At 40.0% G+C, this 22,750-nt stretch overlaps 2 non-coding genes across 2 annotated transcripts; both read right to left on the reverse strand.

Moving 5' to 3' along the window:
• Nucleotides 1-404: 404 nt before the first annotated feature.
• Nucleotides 405-512, reverse strand: LOC148568614 (small nucleolar RNA R71). The gene has a single exon (XR_015883033.1). It is a non-coding gene; the product is annotated as a small nucleolar RNA R71 (small nucleolar RNA).
• Nucleotides 513-13,098: 12,586 nt separating this feature from the next.
• On the reverse strand, nucleotides 13,099-13,206 carry LOC148568615 (small nucleolar RNA R71). The gene has a single exon (XR_015881436.1). It is a non-coding gene; the product is annotated as a small nucleolar RNA R71 (small nucleolar RNA).
• Between the last annotated feature and the right edge of the window lie 9,544 nt (nucleotides 13,207-22,750).

A 22,750-nucleotide genomic window follows, 5' to 3' on the forward strand; every position in this document is an offset into this window, starting at 1 on the left:
AAGAGAAGATGGCAGCCGAAAATAATAATAATGCAAGGAGGATGCTTGGTGACTTTACTGCACCTAATTCCAATTTACATGGAAGAAGCATCTCCATTCCTGCCATTGGAGCAAACAATTTTGAGCTGAAACCTCAATTAGTTTCTCTGATGCAGCAGAACTGCAAGTTTCATGGACTTCCATCTGAAGATTCTTTTCAGTTCTTAACTGAATTCTTGCAGATATGTGATACTGTTAAGACTAATGGAGTAAATCCTGAAGTCTACAGGCTCATACTTTTCCCTTTTGCTGTAAGAGACAGAGCTAGAATATGGTTGGACTCTCAACCTAAGGATAGCCTGAACTCTTGGGATAAGCTGGTCAAGGCTTTCTTAGCCAAGTTCTTTCCTCCTCAAAAGCTGAGTAAGCTTAGAGTGGATGTTCAGACCTTCAGACAGAAAGAAGGTGAATCCCTCTATGAAGCTTGGGAGAGATACAAAGAACTGACCAAAAAGTGTCCTTCTGACATGCTTTCAGAATGGACCATCCTGGATATATTCTATGATGGTCTGTCTGAATTAGCTAAAATGTCATTGGATACTTCTACAGGTGGATCCATTCACCTAAAGAAAACGCCTGCAGAAGCTCAAGAACTCATTGACATGGTTGCTAATAACCAGTTCATGTACACTTCTGAGAGGAATCTTGTGAGCAATGGGACGCCTCAGAAGAAGGGAGTTCTTGAAATTGACACTCAGAATGCCATATTGGCTCAGAATAAAATATTGACTCAGCAAGTCAATATGATTTCTCAGAGTCTGAATGGAATGCAAGATGCATCCAACAGTACTCAAGAGGCATCTTCTGAAGAAGAAGCTTATGATCCTGAAAACCCTGCAATAGCAGAGGTAAATTACTTAGGTGAACCTTATGGAAACACCTATAACTCATCATGGAGAAATCATCCAAATTTCTCATGGAAGGATCAAAAGCCTCAACAAGGCTTTAATAATGGTGAAAGAAATAGGTTTAACAATAGTAAACCTTTTTCATCATCCACTCAGCAACAGACAGAGAACTCTGAACAAAATACCTCTAATTTAGCAAACTTAGTCTCTGATCTGTCCAAGGCCACTGTAAGTTTCATGAATGAAACAAGGTCTTCCATTAGAAATTTGGAAGCACAAGTGGGCCAGCTGAGTAAAAGGATCACTGAAATCCCTCCTAGTACTCTCCCAAGCAATACAGAAGAAAATCCAAAAGGAGAGTGCAAGGCCATTGACATGATCACCATGGCCGAACCTGTAAGGGAAGGAGAGGACGTGAATCCCAGTGAGGAAGACCTCCTGGGACGTCCAATGATCGATAAGGAGTTTTCCTTTGAGGAACCAAAGGAATCTGAGGCTCAGCTAGAGACCATAGAGATTCCATTAAACCTCCTTATGCCATTCATGAGCTTTGATGAGTATTCCTCTTCTGAAGAGAATGAGGATGTTACTGAAGAGCAAGTTACCAAGTACCTTGGTGCAATCATGAAGCTGAATGCCAAATTATTTGGTATTGAGACTTGGGAAGATGAACCTCCCTTGTTCACTAATGAACTGAGTGATCTGGATCAACTGACATTGCCTCAGAAGAGACAGGATCCTGGAAAGTTCCTAATACCTTGTACCATAGGCACCATGATCTTTGAAAAGGCTCTGTGTGACCTTGGGTCAGGGATAAACCTCATGCCCCCTCTCTGTAGTAGAGAAACTGGGAATCTATGGGTTGCAAGCTGCTAAAATCTCATTAGAGATGGCAGACAATTCAAGAAAACAAGCTTATGGACAAGTAGAGGACGTGTTAGTAAAGGTTGAAGGCCTTTACATCCCTGCTGATTTCATAGTCCTAGATACTGGGAAGAATGAGGATGAATCCATCATCCTTGGAAGACCCTTCCTAGCCACAGCAGGAGCTGTGATTGATGTTGACAGAGGTGAATTAGTCCTTCAATTGAATGGGGACTCCCTTGTATTTACAACTCAAGGATATCCTTCTGTAAACATGGAGAGGAAGCATAAAAAGCTTCTCTCAAAACAGAGTCAACCAGAGCCCCCACAGTCAAACTCTAAGTTTGGTGTTGGGAGGCCACAACCAAACTCTAAGTTTGGTGTTGGGGAGTCTCAACAATGCTCTGAACATCTGTGAGGCTCCATGAGAGCCCACTGTCAAGCTATTGACATTAAAGAAGCGCTTGTTGGGAGGCAACCCAATTTTTATTTATCTAATTTTCTTGTTCTTTCATGTTTTATTAGGTTCATGATCATGTGGAGTCACAAAATAAATATAAAAATTGAAAACGGAATCAAAAATAGCAGAAGAAAAATCACACCCTGGAGGAGGATCTCACTGGCTTTTAAATGCCAGTAAGAAGCATCTGGCTGGCGTTCAATGCCAGAACAGAGCATGGTTCTGGCGCTGAACACCCAAAATGGGCAGCATCTGGGCGTTTGAACGCCAGAATTGCACCCTGGAGGAAAGCTGGCGCTGAACGCCTAGAACAAGCATGGTTCTGGCGTTCAACGCCAGAAATGGGCAACAAATGGGCGTTCAACGCCCAAAACAAGCACCAATCTGGCGCTGAACGCCCAGAGTTGTGTGCAAAGGCATTTTGCATGCCTAATTTGGTGCAAGGTTGTAAATCCTTGAACACCTAAGGATCTGTGGACCCCACAGGATCACCTCAGGATCTGTGGACCCCACAGGATCCCCACCTGCCTCCACTCACTTCTTCTCACCCCTCTTTCACACAATCCCATAAACACTCTTCCCCAAAACTCTTCACCAATCACCTCAATCTCTCTTCCCTATCACCACTTCACCACTCACATCCATCCACTCTTCCCCATAAACCTACCTCATAAACTCCACCTACCTTCAAAATTCAAAATCAATTTCCCACCCAAAACCCACCCTTATGGTCGAACCTTACCCCCCTTCCCTTCCCTATATATAGCCCTCCATTCTTCTTCATTTTCACACAACACAACCCTCTCTTCCCCTTCTTGGGGAATATACCCCTCCCCCCTCTCCTCCATATCTTCTTCTTCTATTATTCTTTCTTCTCTTGCTCGAGGGCGAGCAATATTCTAAGTTTAGTGTGGTAAAAGCATAAGCTTTTTGTTTTTCCATTACCATTGATGGCACCCAAGACCGGAGAACCCTCTAGAAAAGGGAAAGGGAAGACAAAAGCTTCCACCTCCGAGTCATGGAAGATGGAAAGATTCATCTCCAAAGCTCATCAAGACCACTTCTATGATATTGTGGTCAAGAAGAAGGTGATCCCCGAGGTCCCTTTCAAGCTCAACAAGAATGAGTATCCGGAGATCCGACATGAAATCCAAAGAAGAGGTTGGGAAGTTCTAACAAACCCCATTCAACAAGTCGGCATCCTAATGGTTCAAGAGTTCTATGCCAATGCATGGATCACTAGGAACCATGATCAAAGTAAGAACCCAATCCCAAAGAATTATATTACAATGGTTCGGGGGAAATACTTAGATTTTAGTCCGGAAAATGTGAGGTTGGTGTTTAACTTGCCTATGATGCAAGGAGATGCACGCCCCTACACTAGAAGGGTCAACTTTAATCAAAGGTTGGACCAAGTCCTCATGGACATATGTGTGGAAGGAGCTCAATGGAAGATTGACTCCAAAGGCAAGCCGGTTCAACTAAGAAGACTGGACCTCAAGCCTGTGGCTAGAGGATGGTTGGAGTTCATCCAACGCTCCATCATCCCCACTAGCAACCGATCTGAAGTTATTGTGGATCGGGCAATCATGATTCATAGCATCATGATTGGAGAGGAAGTAGAAGTTCATGAAGTCATCTCCCTTGAACTCTATAAAATAGCCGAAAAGCCCTCTCCTGGGGCAAGGCTAGCTTTTCCTCGTCTTATCTGCCATCTATGTTACTCAGCTGGAGCTTCCATAGAAGAAGACATTTCCATTGTGGAAGAGAAGCCCGTCACTAAGAAAAGGATGGAGTAAGCAAGAGAGCTCATTCATGGAGCTCAAGAGGCGCACGAAGCTCATCACCATGAGATCCCGGAAATGCCTCAAATGCATTTGCCTCCACAAAACTATTGGGAGCAAATCAACACCTCCCTAGGAGAATTAAGTTCCAACATGGGACAATTAAGGGTGGAACATCAAGAGCACTCCATCATCCTTCATGAAATAAGAGAAGATCAAAAAGCAATGAGGGAGGAGCAACAAAGACAAGGAAGAGACATAGAAGAGCTCAAGGACATCATTGGTTTCTCAAGAAGGAAACGCCACCATCACTAAGGTGGACTCATTCCTTGTTCTTACTTTCTCTGTTTTTCGTTTTCTATGTTAAGTGCTTATCTATGTGTGTGTCTTCATTACATGATCATTAGTAGTTAGTAACTATGTCTTAAAGTTATGAATGTCCTATGAACACATCACCTCTCTTAAATGAAAACTGTTTTAATTCAAAAGAACAAGAAGTACATGAGTTTCGAATTTATCCTTGAACTTAGTTTAATTATATTGATGTGGTGACAATACTTTTTGTTTTCTGAATGAATGCTTGAACAGTGCATATGTCTTTTGAAGTTGTTGTTTAAGAATGTTAAATATGTTGGCTCTTGAAAGAATGATGATAAGGAGACATGTTATTTGATAATCTGAAAAATCATAAAAATAATTCTTGAAGCAAGAAAAAGCAGCAAAGAACAAAGCTTGTAGAAAAAAAAAAGCAAAAAAAAAATTTAGAAAGAAAAAGCAAGCAGAAAAAGCCAAAAGCTCATAAAACCAAAAGGCAAGAGCAAAAAGCCAATAACCCTTAAAACCAAAAGGCAAGGGTAAATAAAAAGGATCCCAAGGCTTTGAGCATCAGTGGATAGGAGGGCCTAAAGGAATAAAATCCTGGTCTAAGCGGCTAAACCAAGCTGTCCCTAACCATGTGCTTGTGGCGTGAAGGTGTCAAGTGAAAACTTGATACTGAGCGGTTAAAGTCAAGGTCCAAAGCAAAAGAAGAGTGTGCTTAAGAATCCTGGACACCTCTAATTGGGGACTTTAGCAAAGCTGAGTCACAATCTGAAAAGGTTCACCCAATTATGTGTCTGTGGCATTTATGTATCCGGTGGTAATACTGGAAAACAAAGTGCTTAGGGCCACGGCCAAGACTCATAAAATAGCTGTGTTCAAGAATCAACATATTGAACTAGGAGAATCAATAACACTATCTGAACTCTGAGTTCCTATAGATGCCAATCATTCTGGACTTCAATGGATAAAGTGAGATGCCAAAACTATTCAAGAGGCAAAAAGCTATAAGTCCCGCTCATCTGATTGGAGCTATGTTTCATTGATAGTTTGAAATTTATAGTATATTCTCTTCTTTTTATCCTATTTGATTTTCAGTTGCTTGGGGACAAGCAACAATTTAAGTTTGGTGTTGTGATGAGCGGATAATTTATACGCTTTTTGTCATTGTTTTTAGTATGTTTTTAGTAGAATCTAGTTACTTTTAGGGATGTTTTCATTAGTTTTTATGTTAAATTCACATTTCTGGACTTTACTATGAGTTTTTGTGTTTTTCTGTGATTTCAGGTATTTTCTGGCTGAAATTGAGGGACTTGAGCAAAAAAATCAGATTCAGAGGTTGAAGAAGGACTGGTGATGCTGCTGGATTCTGACCTCCCTGCACTCAAAGTGGATTTTCTGGAGCTACAGAACTTAAAATGGCGCGCTTCCAATTGCGTTGGAAAGTAGACATCCAGGGCTTTCCAGCAATGTATAATAGTCCATACTTTGGCCGAGTTTAGACGACGCAAACTGGCGTTCAACACCAGCTCTCTACCCAATTCTAGCGTTCAGCGCCAGAAACAAGTTGCAAAGTGGAGTTCAACGCCCAAACTGGCACAAAAGCTGGCGTTCAACTCCAAGAATGACCTCTCCACGTGTAGACTTCAAGCTCAGCCCAAGCACACACCAAGTGGGCCCCGGAAGTGGATTTATGCATCAATTACTTACTTCTGTAAACCCTAGTAGCTAGTTTATTATAAATAGAACTTTTTACTATTGTATTTGACATCTTTGGACGTCTGGTTCTTAGATCATGGAGGCTGGCCATTCGGCCATGCCTGAACCTTTCACTTATGTATTTTTAATGGTAGAGTTTCTACACTCCATAGATTAAGGTGTGGAGCTCTGCTGTTCCTCAAAGATTAATGCAAAGTACTGCTATTTTTCTATTCAATTCAACTTGTTCCGCTTCTAAGATATTCATTCGCACTTCAACCTGAATGTGATGAACGTGATAATCATCATCATTCCCTATGAACGCGTGCCTGACAACCACTTCTGTTCTACCTTAGATTGGATGAGTATCTCTTGGATCTCTTAATCAGAATCTTCATGGTGTAAGCTAGATTGATGGCGGCATTCATGAGAATCCGGAAAGTCTAAACCTTGTCTGTGGTATTCCGAGTAAGATTCAAGGATTGAATGACTGTGACGAGCTTCAAACTCGTGAGTGCTGGGCGTAGTGACAGACGCAAAAGGAGGGTGAATCCTATTCCAGTATGATCGAGAACCTCAGATGATTAGTCGTGCTGTGACAGAGCATTTGGACCATTTTCACAAGAGGATGGGATGTAGCCATTGACAACGGTGATGCCCTTACATAAAGCCAGCCATGGAAAGGAGTAAGATTGATTGGATGAAGACAGCAGGAAAGCAGAGGTTCAGAGGAACGAATGCATCTCTATACGCTTATCTGAAATTCTAACCAATGAATTACATAAGTATTTCTATCCTTATTTTATGTTTACTTATTAATTAATTTCAAAAACTCTATAACCTTTTTATATCCGCCTGACTGAGATTTACAAGGTGACCATAGCTTGCTTCATACCAACAATCTCCGTGGGATCGACCCTTACTCACGTAAGGTTTATTACTTGGACGACCCAGTGCACTTGCTGGTTAGTTGTATCGAAGTTGTGAATGAAAAATGATTTATTAAGACGTGCGTACAGAGTTTCTGGCGCCGTTACCTGAGATCACAATTTCGTGCACCATGAACCTTATGGAAACACCTATAACCCCTCATGGAGAAATCACCCAAATCTCTCATGGAAGGATCAACAAAAGCCTCAACAAGGCTTTAATAATGGTGGAAGAAATATGTTTAACAATAGTAAACCTTTTCCATCATCTACTCAGCAACAGACAGAGAACTCTGAGCAAAATACCTCTAATTTAGCAAACTTAGTCTCTGATCTATCCAAGGCCACTGTGAGTTTTATGAATGAAACAAGGTCCTCCATTAGAAATTTGGAAGCTTAAGTGGGTCAGATGAGTAAAAGGATCACTAAAATCCCTCCTAGTACTCTCCCAAGCAATATGGAAGAAAATCCAAAAGGAGAGTGCAAGGCCATTGAATTGATCACCATGGCCGAACTTGTAAGGGAAGGAGAGGACGTGAATCCCAAGGAGGAAGACCTCCTGGGACGTCCAGTGATCAATAAGGAGCTTCCCTCTGAGGAACCAAAGGAATCTGAGACTCATCTAGAGACCATAGAGATTCTATTGAACCTCCTTATGCCCTTCATGAGCTCTGATGAGTATTCATCTTCTGAAGAGAATGAGGATGTTACTGAAGAGCAAGTTACCAAGTACCTTGGTACAATCATGAAGCTGAATGCCAAATTATTTGGTATTGAGACTTGGGAAGATGAACCTCCCTTGTTCACCAATGAACTGAGTGATCTGGATCAACTGACATTGCCTCAGAAGAAACAGGATCCTGGAAAGTTCGTAATACCTAGTACCATAGGCAACACGATCTTTGAAAAGGCTCTGTGTGACCTTGGTTCAGGGATAAACCTCATGCCCCTCTCTGTAATAGAGACACTGGGAATCTTTGGGGTGCAAGCTACTAAAATCTCATTAGAGATGGCTGACAATTCAAGAAAACAGGCTTATGGACAAGTAGAGGACGTGTTAGTAAAGGTTGAAGGCCTTTACATCCCTGCTGATTTCATAGTCCTAGATACTGGGAAGGATGAGGATGAATCCATCATCCTTGGAAGACCCTTCCTAGCCACAGCAAGAGCTGTGATTGATGTTGACAGAGGTGAACTAGTCCTTCAATTGAATGAGGACTCCCTTGTGTTTAAAACTCGAGGTCATCCTTCTGTAAACATGGAGAGGAAGCACAGTAAGCTTCTCTCAAAACAGAGTCAACCAGAGCCCCCACAGTCAAACTCTAAGTTTGGTGTTGGGAGGCCACAACCAAACTCTAAGTTTGGTGTTGAACTCCCATATCCAAACTCTAAGTTTGGTGTTGGGAAGTCTCAACAATGATCTGAACATCTGTGAGGCTCCATGAGAGCCCACTGTCAAGCTATTGACATTAAAGAAGCACTTGTTGGGAGGCAACCCAATTTTTATTTATCTAATTTTATTTTTCATGTTCTTTCATGTTTTATTAGGTTTATGATCATGTGGAGTCACAAAATAAATATAAAAATTGAAAACGGAATCAAAAACAGCAGAAGAAAAATCACACCCTGGAGGAATACCTTACTGGCGTTCAACACCAGAACAGAGCATGGTTCTAGCGCTGAACGCCCAAAATGGGTAGCATCTGGGCGTTTGAACTCCAGAATTGCACCCTGGAGAAGAGCTGGCGCTGAACGCCCAGAACAAGCATGGTTCTGGCGTTCAACGCCAGAAATGAGCAACAAATGGGCGTTTAACGCCCAGAACAAGCACCAATCTGGCGCTGAACGCCCAGAGTTGTGTGCAAGGGAATTTTGCATGCCTAATTTGGTGCAAGGTTGTAAATCCTTGAACATCTCAGGATCTGTGGACCCCACAGGATCCCCACCTACTTCCACTCACTTCTTCTCATCCCTCTTTCACACAATCCCATAAACACTCTTCCCCAAAACTCTTCACCAATCACCTCAATCTCCCTTCCCTATCACCACTTCACCACTCACATCCATCCACTCTTCCCCATAAACCTACCTCATAAATCCCACTGATGAGCGGATAATTTATACGCTTTTTGGCATTATTTTTAGTATGTTTTTAGTGGAATTTAGTTACTTTTAGGGATGTTTTCATTTGTTTTTATGTTAAATTCATATTTCTGGACTTTACTATGAGTTTTTGTGTTTTTCTGTGATTTCAGGTATTTTCTGGCTGAAATTGAGGGACTTGAGCAAAAATCAGATTCAGAGGTTGAAGAAGGACTGCTGATGCTGTTGGATTCAAAGTGGATTTTCTGGAGCTACAGAACTCAAAATGGCGCGCTTCCAATTGCGTTGGAAAGTAGACATCCAGCGCTTTCCAGAAATATATAATAGTCCATACTTTGGCCGAGTTTAGACCACGTAAGAGGGTGTTGAATGCCAGTTCTACGCTGCTGTCTGGAGTTAAATGCCAGAAACATGTCACAAGCCAGAGTTAAACGCCAGAAATACGTTACAAACTGGTGTTCAACTCCAAGATTTACCTCTACACGTGTAACATTCAAGCTCAGCCCAAGCATACACCAAGTGGGCCCCGGAATTGGATTTATGCATCAATTACTTACTTCTGTAAACTCTAGTAGCTAGTTTATTATAAATAGAACTTTTTACTATTGTATTAGACATCTTTGATCAGTTTTATGCTATCTTAGACCTCCATGGGGACTGGCCATTCGGCCATGCCTGGACCATTATCACTTATGTATTTTCATACGGTAGAGTTTCTGCACTCCATAGATTAAGGTGTGGAGCTCTACTATTCCTCAAAGATTAATGCAAAGTACTACTATTTTTCTATTCAATTCAACTTATTCCGCTTCTAAGATATTCATTCGCATTTCAACCTGAATGTGATGAACGTGACAATCATCATCATTCCCTATGAACGCGTGCCTGACAACCACTTCCGTTCTACCTTAGATTGAATGAGTATCTCTTGGATCTCTTAATCAGAATCTTCGTGGTATAAGCTAGATTGATGGCGGCATTCATGAGAGTCCGGAAAGTCTAAACCTTGTCTGTGGTATTCCGAGTAGGACTCTGGGATTGAATGACTGTGACGAACTTCAAAATCGCGAGTGCTGGGCGTAGTGACAGACGCAAAAGGAGGGTGAATCCTATTCCAGTATAATCGAGAACCTCAGATGATTAGCCGTACTGTGACAGAGCATTTGGACCATTTTCACAAGAGGATGGGATGCAGCCATTGACAAGGGTGATGCCTCCAGACGATTAGCCATGCAGTGACAGCGCATCGGACCATTTTCCAGAGAGGATAAAAAGTAGCCATTGACAACGGTGATGTCTTTACATAAAGCCAAGCATGGAAAGGAGTAGGATTGATTGGATGAAGACAGCAGAAAATCAGAGGTTCAGAGGAACGAAAGCATCTCTATGCGCTTATCTGAAATTCTCACCAATGATTTACATAAGTATTTCTATCCTTATTTTATTATATAAATTTTGAAAACTCCATAACTATTTTATATCCGCCTGACTGAGATCTACAAGGTGACCATAGCTTGCTTCATACCAACAATCTCCGTGGGATCGACCCTTACTCACGTAAGGTTTATTACTTGGACGACCCAGTGCACTTGCTGGTTAGTTGTATCGAAGTTGTGAATGAAAAACGATTTATTAAGATGTGCGTACAGAGTTTCTGGCGCCGTTTCCTGAGATCACAATTTCGTGCACCAAGTTTTTGGCGCCGTTGACAGGGATTGTTTGAGTTTGAACAACTGACGGTTCATCTTGTTGCTCAGATTTTGTAATTTTCTTTTTGTTTTATTTTCAAAAATTTTTCAAAAACCTTTCAAAAATAGATTTTTCTTCAGAATTTTTAAGAATGAATTCTAGAGTTTCATGAAGCATGTTGAAGCCTGGCTGGCTGTAAAGCCATGTCTAATTCTTTTGGATAGGGGCTTCCAATTGGTATGTCAGCTGTGGCATGTCTGAGTTACATACTAAAGCTTGGCTGGCTATTAAGCCATGCCTAACCCTCATATTGGAGCTTTAGAATAAGAGTGCAAGATTCCTGGAATTCATATTAAAAATTTTGGTATCCTTATTTTTCTTTTTCAAATGATTTTCGAAAAAAATTAAAAGAAAATACAAAAAAATCATAAAATCATAAAAATCAAAAATATTTCATGTTTCTTGTTTGAGTCTTGAGTCAAGTTGAAAGTTTGGTGTCAATTACATATTCATCTTGCATTTTTCAAAAAATTCATGCATTCATAGTGTTCTTCATGATCTTCAAGTTGTTCTTGGTAAGTCTTCTTGTTTGATCTTGATGTTTTCATGTTTTGTGTCTTTTCTTGTTTTTCATATGCATTCTTGCATTCATAGTGTCTATACATGAAAAATTTTAAAGTTTGGTGTCTTGCATGTTTTCTTTGCATTAAAAATTTTTTTTTCAAAAATAAGTTCTTGATGTTCATCTTGACATTCAAAGTGTTCTTGGTGTTCATCTTGACATTCATAGCATTCTTGCATGCATTCATTGTTTTGATCCAAAATTTTCATGCATTGAGTCATTTTCATGTTTTTCTCTCTCATCATTAAAAATTCAAAAATAAAAAAAAAATATCTTCTCCTTTTTCTTCTCATAAATTCGAAAATTTGAGTTGACTTTTTCAAAACTTTTTAAAATTTAGTTGTTTCTTATGAGTCAAATCAAATTTTCAATTTAAAAATTTTATCTTTTTCAAAATCTTTTTCAAAAATCAAATCTTTTCCATTTTTCTTATTTATTTTCGAAAATTATAAAAATATTTTTCAAAAATATTTTTTCTTAATTTTATCTCATAATTTTCGAAAATATCATCATCAGTTAATGTTTTGATTCAAAAATTTCAAGTTTGTTACTTACTTGTTAAGAAAGATTCAAACTTTAAGTTCTAGAATCATATTTTGTGATTTCTTGTGAATCAAGTCATTAATTGTGATTTTAAAAATCAAATCTTTTTCAAAACTAATTTCAATCATATCTTTTCAAAAATATCTTTCTATCTTATCTTTTTCAAAATCATATCTTTTTCAAAAATTTGATTTTAAAATATCTTTCCTAACTTCTTATCTTCTTATCTTTTCAAAGTTGATTTTCAAATTTGTTTCAACTAACTAACTAACTTTTTGTTTGTTTTTTATCTTTTTCAAAACTACATAACTAACTCTCTCTCTTTCTAATTTTCAAAAATATCTTCCCTCTTTTTCAAAAATTCTTTTTAATTAACTAATTATTTTAATTTTTTATTTTAATTTTCGAAAATTACTAACCTTTTTCAAAAACTATTTTCGAAAATCACTAACTCTTTTTCAAAAATTATTTTCGAAAATTCTCTCTTTCTCTTATCTCCTTCTATTTATTTATTCATCTACTAACACTTCATCTTACCCAAATTCGAACCCCCTCTTCCATCTGTGTTCGAATTTTTTCTTCTTCTTTTCTTCTACTTATACAGGGACCTCTATACTGTGATAAAAAGGACTCCTATTATTATTATTTTTCTGTCCCTCTTTTTCATATGAGCAGGAGCAAAGACAAGAACATCCTTGTTGAAGCAGATCCAGAACCTGAAAGGACTCTGAAGAGGAAACTAAGAGAAGCTAAATTACAACAATCCAGCAAGCACCTTTCAGAAATTTTCGAACAAGAAGAGGAGATGGCAGCCGAAAATAATAATAATGCAAGGAGGATGCTTGGTGACTTTACTACACCTAATTCCAATTTACATGGAAGAAGCATCTCCATTCCTGCCATTGGAGCAAACAATTTTGAGCTTAAACCTCAATTAGTTTCCCTGATGCAGCAAAACTGCAAGTTTCATGGACTTCCATCTAAAGATCCTTTTCAGTTCTTAACTGAATTCTTGCAGATATGTGATACTGTTAAGATTAATGGAGTAGATCCTGAAGTCTACAGGCTCATGCTTTTCCCTTTTGCTGTAAGAGACAGAGCTAGAATATGGTTGGACTCTCAACCTAAGGATAGCCTGAACTCTTGGGATAAGCTGGTCAAGGCTTTCTTAGCCAAGTTCTTTCCTCCTCAAAAGCTGAGTAAGCTTAGAGTGGATGTTCAGACCTTCAAACAGAAAGAAGGTGAATCCCTCTATGAAGCTTGAGAGAGATACAAAGAACTGACCAAAAAGTGTCCTTCTGACATGCTTTCAGAATGGACCATCCTGGATATATTCTATGATGGTCTGTCTGAATTAGCTAAAATGTCATTGGATACTTCTGCAGGTGGATCCATTCACCTAAAGAAAATGCCTGCAGAAGCTCAAGAACTCATTGACATGGTTGCTAATAACCAGTTCATGTACACTTCTGAGAGGAATCCTGTGAGCAATGGGATGCCTCAGAAGAAGGGAGTTCTTGAAATAGATACTCTGAATGCCATATTGGCTCAGAATAAAATATTGACTCAGCAAGTCAATATAATTTCTCAGAGTCTGAATGGAATGCAAGTTGCATCCAATAGTACTCAAGAGGCATCTTCCGAAGAAGAAGCTTATGATCCTGAAAACCCTGCAATAGCAGAGGTGAATTACATGGGTGAACCTTATGGTAACACCTATAACCCCTCATGGAGAAATCACCCAAATCTCTCATGGAAGGATCAACAAAAGCCTCAACAAGGCTTTAATAATGGTGGAAGAAATAGGTTTAACAATAGTAAACCTTTTTCATCATCCACTCAGCAACAGACAGAGAACTTTGAACAAAATACCTCTAATTTAGCAAACTTAGTCTCTGATCTATCCAAGGCCACTGTGAGTTTTATGAATGAAACAAGGTCCTCCATTAGAAATTTGGAAGCACAAGTGGGTCAGTTGAGTAAAAGGATCACTGAAATCCCTCCTAGTACTCTCCCAAGCAATACAGAAGAAAATCCAAAAGGAGAGTGCAAGGCCATTGAATTGATCAACACGGCCAAACTTGGAGAGGAAGGGGAGGACGTAAATCCCAGTGAGGAAAACCTCCTGGGACGTCCAGTGATCAATAAGGAGTTTCCCTTTGAGGAACCAAAGGAATCTGAGACTCATCTAGAGACCATACAGATTCCATTGAACCTCCTTATGCCCTTCATGAGCTCTGACGAGTATCAATCTTCTGAAGAGAATGAGGATGTTACTGAAGAGCAAGTTACCAAGTACCTTGGTGCAATCAAGAAGCTGAATGCCAAATTATTTGGTATTGAGACTTGGGAAGATGAACCTCCCTTGTTCACCAATGAACTAAGTGATCAGGATCAACTGACATTGCCTCAGAAGAAACAGGATCCTGGAAAGTTCGTAATACCTTGTACCATAGGCAACATGATCTTTGAAAAGGCTCTGTGTGACCTTGGTTCAGGGATAAACCTCATGCCCCTCTCTGTAATAGAGAAACTAGGAATCTTTGGGGTGCGAGCTACTAAAATCTCATTAGAGATGGCAGACAATTCAAGAAAACAGGCTTATGGACAAGTAGAGGACGTGTTAGTAAAGGTTGGAGGCCTTTACATCCCTGCTGATTTCATAGTCCTAGATACTGGGAAGAATGAGGATGAATCCATCATCCTTGGAAGACCCTTCCTAGCCACAGCAAGAGCTATGATTGATGTTGACAGAGGTGAACTAGTCCTTCAATTGAATGAGGACTCCCTTGTGTTTAAAACTCGAGGTCATCCTTCTGTAAACATGGAGATGAAGCATAAAAAGCTTCTCTCAAAACAGAGTCAACCAGAGCCCCCACAGTCAAACTCTAAGTTTGGTGTTAGGAGGCCACAACCAAACTCTAAGTTTGGTGTTGAACTCCCACATCCAAACTCTAAGTTTGGTGTTGGGAAGTCTCAACAATGCTCTGAACATCTGTGAGGCTCCATGAGAGCCCACTGTCAAGCTATTGACATTAAAGAAGCGCTTGTTGGGAGGCAACCCAATTTTTTTTTATCTAATTTTATTTTTCTTGTTCTTTCATGTTTTATTAGGTTCATGATCATGTGGAGTCACAAAATAAATATAAAAATTGAAAATGGAATCAAAAACAGCAGAAGAAAAATCACACCCTGGAGGAAGACCCTACTGGCGTTTAAACGCCAGTAAGAAGCATTTGGCTGGCGTTCAACGCCAGAACAGAGCATGGTTCTGGCGCTGAACGCCCAAAATGGGCAGTATCTGGGCGTTTGAACGCCAGAATTGCACCCTGGAGAAGAGCTGGCGCTGAACGCCCAGAACAAGCACCAATCTGGCGCTGAACACCCAGAGTTGTGTGCAAGGGCATTTTGCATGCCTAATTTGGTGCAAGGTTGTAAATCCTTGAACACCTCAGGATCTGTGGACCCCACAGGATCCCCACCTACCTCCACTCACTTCTTCTCACCCCTCTTTCACACAATCCCATAAACACTCTTCCCCAAAACTCTTCACCAATCACCTCAATCTCCCTTCCCTATCACCACTTCACCACTCACATCCATCCACTCTTCCCCATAAACCTACCTCATAAACTCCACCTACCTTCAAAATTCAAAATCAATTTCCCACCTAAAACCCACCCTTATGGCCGAACCTTACCCCCCCTCCCTTCCCTATATATAGCCCTCATTCTTCCTCATTTTCACACAACACAACCCTCTCTTCTCTTCTTGGCCGAATACACCCTTCCCCCCTCTCCTCCATATTTTTGTCTTCTTCTTCATCTATTCTTTCTTCTCTTGCTCGAGTGCGAGCAATATTTTAAGTTTGGTGTGGTAAAAGCAAAAGCTTTTTGTTTTTCCATTACCATTGATGGCACCCAAGACCGGAGAATCCTCTAGAAAAGGGAAAGGGAAGACAAAAGCTTCCACCTCTGAGTCATGGGAGATGGAAAGATTCATCTCCAAAGCTCATCAAGACCACTTCTATGATGTTGTGGTCAAGAAGAAGGTGATCCCCGAGGTCCCATTCAAGCTCAAGAAGAATGAGTATCCAGAGATCCGACATGAAATCCAAAGAAGAGGTTGGGAAGTTCTAACAAACCCCATCCAACAAGTCGGTATCCTAATGGTTCAAGAGTTCTATGCCAATGCATGGATCACTAGGAACCATGATCAAAGTAAGAACCCAAACCCAAAGAATTATATTACAATGGTTCGGGGGAAATACTTAGATTTTAGTCCGGAAAATGTGAGGTTGGCGTTTAACTTACCTATGATGTAAGGAGATGCACGCCCCTACACTGGAAGGGTCAACTTTAATCAAAGGTTGGACCAAGTCCTCATGGACATATGTGTGGAAGGAGCTCAATGGAAGATTGACTCCAAAGGCAAGCCGGTTCAATTAAGAAAACTGGACCTCAAGCCTGTGGCTAGAGGATGGTTGGAGTTCATCCAACACTCCATCATCCCCACTAGCAACCGATCTGAAGTTAGTGTGGATCGGGCCATCATGATCCATAGCATCATGATTGGAGAAGAAGTAGAAGTTCATGAAGTCATCTCCCTTTAACTCTACAAAATAGCCGAAAAGCCCTCTCCTGGGGCTAGGCTAGCTTTCCCTCATCTTATTTGCCATCTATGTTACTCAGCTGGAGCTTTCATAGAAGGAGACATTCCTATTGAGAAAGAGAAGCCCATCACTAAGAAAAGGATGGAGCAAGTAAGAGAGCCCATTCATGGATCTCAAGAGACGCATGAAGCTCATCACCATGAGATCCCGGAGATGCCTCAAATGCATTTTCCTCCACAAAACTATTGGGAGCAAATCAACACCTCCCTAGGAGAATTAAGTTCCAACATGGGACAATTAAGGGTGGAACATCAAGAGCACTCCATCATCCTTCATGAAATAAGAGAAGATCAAAAAGCAATGAGGGAGGAGCAACAAAGACAAGGAAGAGACATAGAAGAGCTCAAGGACATCATTGGTTCCTCAAGGAGAAAACGCCACCATCACTAAGGTGGACTCATTCCTTGTTCTTACATTCTCTGTTTTTTGTTTTCTCTATGTTAAGTGCTTATCCATGTTTGTGTCTTCATTACATGATCATTAGTATTTAGTAACTTTTTCTTAAAGTTATGAATGTCCTATGAATCCATCACCTCTCTTAAATGAAAAATGTTTTAATTCAAAAGAACAAGAAGTACATGAGTTTCGAATTTATCCTTGAACTAAGTTTAATTATATTGATATGGTGACAATGCTTCTTGTTTTATGAATGAATGCTTGAACAGTGCATATGTCTTTTGAAGTTGTTGTTTAAGAATGTTAAATATGTTGGCTCTTGAAAGAATGATGATAAGGAGACATGTTATTTGATAATCTGAAAAATCATAAAAATGATTCTTGAAGCAAGAAAAAGCAGCAAAGAACAAAGCTTGTAGAAAAAAAATTGCGAAAAAAAATATAAAAAAAAAAAGAGAAAAAGCAAGCAGAAAAAGCCAAAAGCTCTTAAAACCAAGAGGCAAGAGCAAAAAGCCAATAACCCTTAAAACCAAAAGGCAAGGGTAAATAAAAAGGATCCCAAGGCTTTGAGCATCAGTGGATAGGAGGGCCTAAAGGAATAAAATCCTGGCCTAAGCGGCTAAACCAAGCTGTCCCTAACCATGTGCTTGTGTCGTGAAGGTGTCAAGTGAAAACTTGAGACTGAGCGGTTAAAATCAAGGTCCAAAGCAAAAGAAGAGTGTGCTTAAGAACCCTGGACACCTCTAATTGGGGACTTTAGCAAAGCTGAGTCACAATCTGAAAAGGTTCACCCAATTATGTGTCTGTGACATTTATGTATCCAGTGGTAATACTGGAAAATAAAGTGCTTAGGGCCACGGCCAAGACTCATAAAATAGCTGTGTTCAAGAATCATCATACTGAGTTAGAAGAATCAATAACACTATCTGAACTCTGAGTTCCTATAGATGCCAATCATTCTGAACTTCAATGGATAAAGTGAGATGCCAAAACTATTCAAGAGGCAAAAAGCTACAAGTCCCGCTCATTTAATTGGAGCTATGTTTCATTGATAGATTGGAATTTATAGTATATTCTCTTCTTTATATCCTATTTGATTTTCAGTTGCTTGGGGACAAGCAACAATTTAAGTTTGGTGTTGTGATGAGCGGATAATTTATACGCTTTTTGGCATTGTTTTTAGTATGTTTTTAGTGGAATTTAGTTACTTTTAGGGATGTTTTCATTAGTTTTTATGTTAAATTCACATTTCTGAACTTTACTATGAGTTTGTGTGTTTTTTTGTGATTTCAAGTATTTTCTGGCTGAAATTGAGGGACTTGAGCAAAAATCAGATTCAGAGGTTGAAGAATGACTGCTGATGCTGTTGGATTCTGACCTCCCTGCATTCAAAGTGGATTTTCTGGCGCTACAGAACTCAAAATGGCGCGCTTCCAATTGCGTTGGAAAGTAGACATCCAGGGCTTTCCAGAAATATATAATAGTCCATACTTTGGCCGAGTTTAGACCACGTAAGAGGGCGTTGAACGCCAGTTCTACGCTGCTGTCTAGAGTTAAATGCCAGAAACACGTCACAAGCCAGAGTTGAACGCCAGAAATACGTTACAAACTGGCGTTCAACTCCAAGATTTACCTCTACATGTGTAACATTCAAGCTCAGCCCAAGCACACACTAAGTGGGCCCCGGAAGTGGATTTATGCATCAATTACTTACTTTTGTAAACCTTAGTAGCTAGTTTATTATAAAGAGAACTTTTTACTATTGTATTAGACATCTTTGATCAGTTTTATGCTATCTTAGACCTCCATGGGGGCTGGCCATTCGGCCATGCCTGGACCATTATCACTTATGTATTTTCATACAGTAGAGTTTTTGCACTCCATAGATTAAGGTGTGGAGCTCTGCTGTTCCTCAAAGATTAATGCAAAGTACTACTGTTTTTCTATTCAATTCAACTTATTCCGCTTCTAAGATATTCATTCGCACTTCAACCTGAATGTGATGAACGTGACAATTATCATCATTCCCTATGAACGCGTACCTGACAACCACTTCCGTTCTACTTTAGATTGAATGAGTATCTCTTGGATCTCTTAATCAGAATCTTCGTGGTATAAGCTAGATTGATGGCGGAATTCATGAGAGTCCAGAAAGTCTAAACCTTGTCTGTGGTATTTTGAGTAGGACTCTGGGATTGAATGACTGTGACGAACTTCAAACTCGCGAGTGCTGGGCGTAGTGACAGACGCAAAAGGAGGGTGAATCCTATTCCAGTATAATCGAGAACCTCAGATGATTAGCCGTGCTGTGATAGAGCATTTGGACCATTTTCACAAGAGGATGGGATGCAGCCATTGACAAGGGAGATGCCTCCAAATGATTAGCCATGCAGTGACAGCGCATCGGACCATTTTCCAGAGAGGATAAAAAGTAGCCATTGACAACGGTGATGTCCTTACATAAAGCCAACCATGGAAAGGAGTAGGATTAATTGGATGAAGACAGCAGGAAAGCAGAGGTTCGGAGGAACGAAAGCATCTCTATGCGCTTATCTGAAATTCTCACCAATGATTTACATAAGTATTTCTATCCTTATTTTATTATATAAATTTCGAAAACTCCATAACTATTTTATATCCGCCTGACTGAGATCTACAAGGTGACCATAGCTTGCTTCATACCAACAATCTCCGTGGGATCGACCCTTACTCACGTAAGGTTTATTACTTGGACGACCCAGTGCACTTGCTGGTTAGTTGTATCAAAGTTGTGAATGAAAAACGATTTATTAAGACGTGCGTACAGAGTTTCTGGCGCCGTTGCCTGAGATCACAATTTCGTGCACCACCCACCTACCTTCAAAAATTCAAAATCAATTTCCCCCCCAAACCCACCCTTATGGCCGAACCTTACCCCCCCCTCCCTTCCCTATATATAGCCCTCCATTCTTCCTCATTTTCACACAACACAACCCTCTCTTCCCCTTCTTGGCCGAATACACCATCCCCCCTCTCCTCCATATTTTTGTCTTCTTCTTCATCTATTCTTTCCTCTCTTGCTCGAGGGCGAGCAATATTCTAAGTTTAGTGTGGAAAAAGCATAAGCTTTTTGTTTTTCCATTACCATTGATGGCACCCAAGACCGGAGAATCCTTTAGAAAAGGGAAAGGGAAGACAAAAGCTTCCACCTCTGAGTCATGGGAGATGGAAAGATTCATCTCCAAAGCTCATCAAGACCACTTCTATGATGTTGTGGCCAAGAAGAAGGTGATCCCTGAGGTCCCTGTCAAGCTCAAGAAGAATGAGTATCTGGAGATCCGACATGAAATCCAAAGAAGAGGTTGGGAAGTTCTAACAAATCCCATCCAACAAGTCGGCATCCTAATGGTTCAAGAGTTCTATGCCAATCCATGGATCACTAGGAACCATGATCAAAGTAAGAACCCAAACCCAAATAATTATATTACAATAGTTCGGGGGAAATACTTAGATTTTAGTCCGAAAAATGTGAGGTTGGTGTTTAACTTGCCTATGATGCAAGGAGATGCACGCCCCTACACTAGAAGGGTCAACTTTAATCAAAGGTTGGACCAATTCCTCATGGACATATGTGTGGAAGGAGCTCAATGGAAGATTGACTCCAAAGGCAAGCCGGTTCAATTAAGAAGACTGGACCTCAAGCCTGTAGCTAGAGGATGGTTGGAATTCATCCAACGCTCCATCATCCCCACTAGCAACCGATCTGAAGTTACTGTGGATCGGGCCATCATGATCCATAGCATCATGATTGAAGAGGAAGTAGAAGTTCATGAAGTCATCTCCCTTGAACTCTACAAAATAGCCGAAAAGTCCTCTCCTGGGGCAAGGCTAGCTTTCCCTCATCTTATTTGCTATCTATGTTACTCAGCTGGAGTTTTCATAGAAGGAGACATTCCCATTGAGGAAGAGAAGCCCATCACTAAGAAAAGGATGGAGCAAGCAAGAAAGCTCATTCGTGGATCTCAAGAGACGCATGAAGCTCATCACCATGAGATCCCGGAGATGCCTCAAATGCATTTTCCTCCACAAAACTATTGGGAGCAAATCAACACCTCCCTAGGAGAATTAAGTTCCAACATGGGACAATTAAGGGTGGAACATCAAGAGCACTCCTTCATCCTTCATGAAATAAGAGAAGATCAAAAAGCAATGAGGGAGGAGCAACAAAGACAAGGAAGAGACATAGAAAAGCTCAAGGACATCATTGGTTCCTCAAAAAGGAAATGCCACCATCACTAAGGTGGACTCATTCCTTGTTCTTACATTCTCTGCTTTTCGTTTTCTCTATGTTAAGTGCTTATCCATGTTTGTGTCTTCATTACATGATCATTAGTATTTAGTAACTTTGTCTTAAAGTTATGAATGTCCTATGAATCCATCACCTCTCTTAAATGAAAATTGTTTTAATTCAAAAGAACAAGAAGTACATGAGTTTTGAATTTATCCTTGAACTTAGTTTAATTATATTGATGTGGTGACAATGCTTCTTGTTTTCTGAATAAATGCTTGAACAGTGCATATGTCTTTTGAAGTTGTTGTTTAAGAATGTTAAATATGTTAGCTCTTGAAAGAATGATGATAAGGAGACATGTTATTTGATAATCTGAAAAATCATAATAAATGATTCTTGAAGCAAGAAAAAGCAGCAAAGAACAAAGCTTGCAGAAAAAAAATTAGCGAAAAAATAGAAAGAAAAAAAAAGAGAGAAAAAGCAAGCAGAAAAAGGCAAAAGCTCTTAAAACCAAGAGGCAAGAGCAAAAAGCCAATAACCCTTAAAACCAAAAGGCAAGGGTAAATAAAAAGGATCCCAAGGCTTTGAGCATCAGTGGAAAGGAGGGCCTAAAGGAATAAAATCCTGGCCTAAGCGGCTAAACCAAGTTGTCCCTAACCATGTGCTTGTGGCGTGAAGGTGTCAAGTGAAAACTTGAGACTGAGCGGTTAAAGTCAAGGTCCAAAGCAAAAGAAGAGTGTGCTTAAGAACCCTGGACACCTCTAATTGGGGACTTTAGCAAAGCTGAGTCACAATCTGAAAAGGTTCACCCAATTATGTGTCTGTGGCATTTATGTATCCGGTGGTAATACTGGAAAACAAAGTGCTTAGGGCCACGGCCAAGACTCATAAAATAGCTGTGTTCAAGAATCATCATACTGAACTAGGAGAATCAATAACACTATCTGAACTCTGAGTTCCTATAGATGCCAATCATTTTGAACTTCAATGGATAAAGTGAGATGCCAAAACTATTCAAGAGGCAAAAAGCTACAAGTCCCGCTCATTTAATTGGAGCTATGTTTCATTGATAATTTGGAATTTATAGTATATTCTCCTCTTTTTATCCTATTTGATTTTCAGTTGCTTGGGGACAAGCAACAATTTCAGTTTGGTGTTGTGATGAGCGGATAATTTATACGCTTTTTGGCATTGTTTTTAGTATGTTTTTAGTAGAATCTAGTTACTTTTAGGGATGTTTTCATTAGTTTTTATGTTAAATTCATATTTCTGGACTTTACTATGAGTTTGTGTGTTTTTCTGTGATTTCAGGTATTTTCTGGCTGAAATTGAGGGACTTGAGCAAAAATCAGATTCAGAGGTTGAAGAAGGACTGCTGATGCTGTTGGATTCTGACTTCCCTGCACTCAAAGTGAAATTTCTGGAGCTAGAGAACTCCAAATGGCGCGCTTCCAATTGCGTTGAAAAGTAGACATCCAGGGCTTTCCAGCAATATATAATAGTTCATACTTTGGC

This window comes from Arachis ipaensis, chromosome B4 (genome assembly GCF_059453495.1).
Source record: "Arachis ipaensis isolate K30076 ecotype BB chromosome B4, ASM5945349v1, whole genome shotgun sequence".
Lineage (NCBI taxonomy): Eukaryota > Viridiplantae > Streptophyta > Magnoliopsida > Fabales > Fabaceae > Arachis > Arachis ipaensis.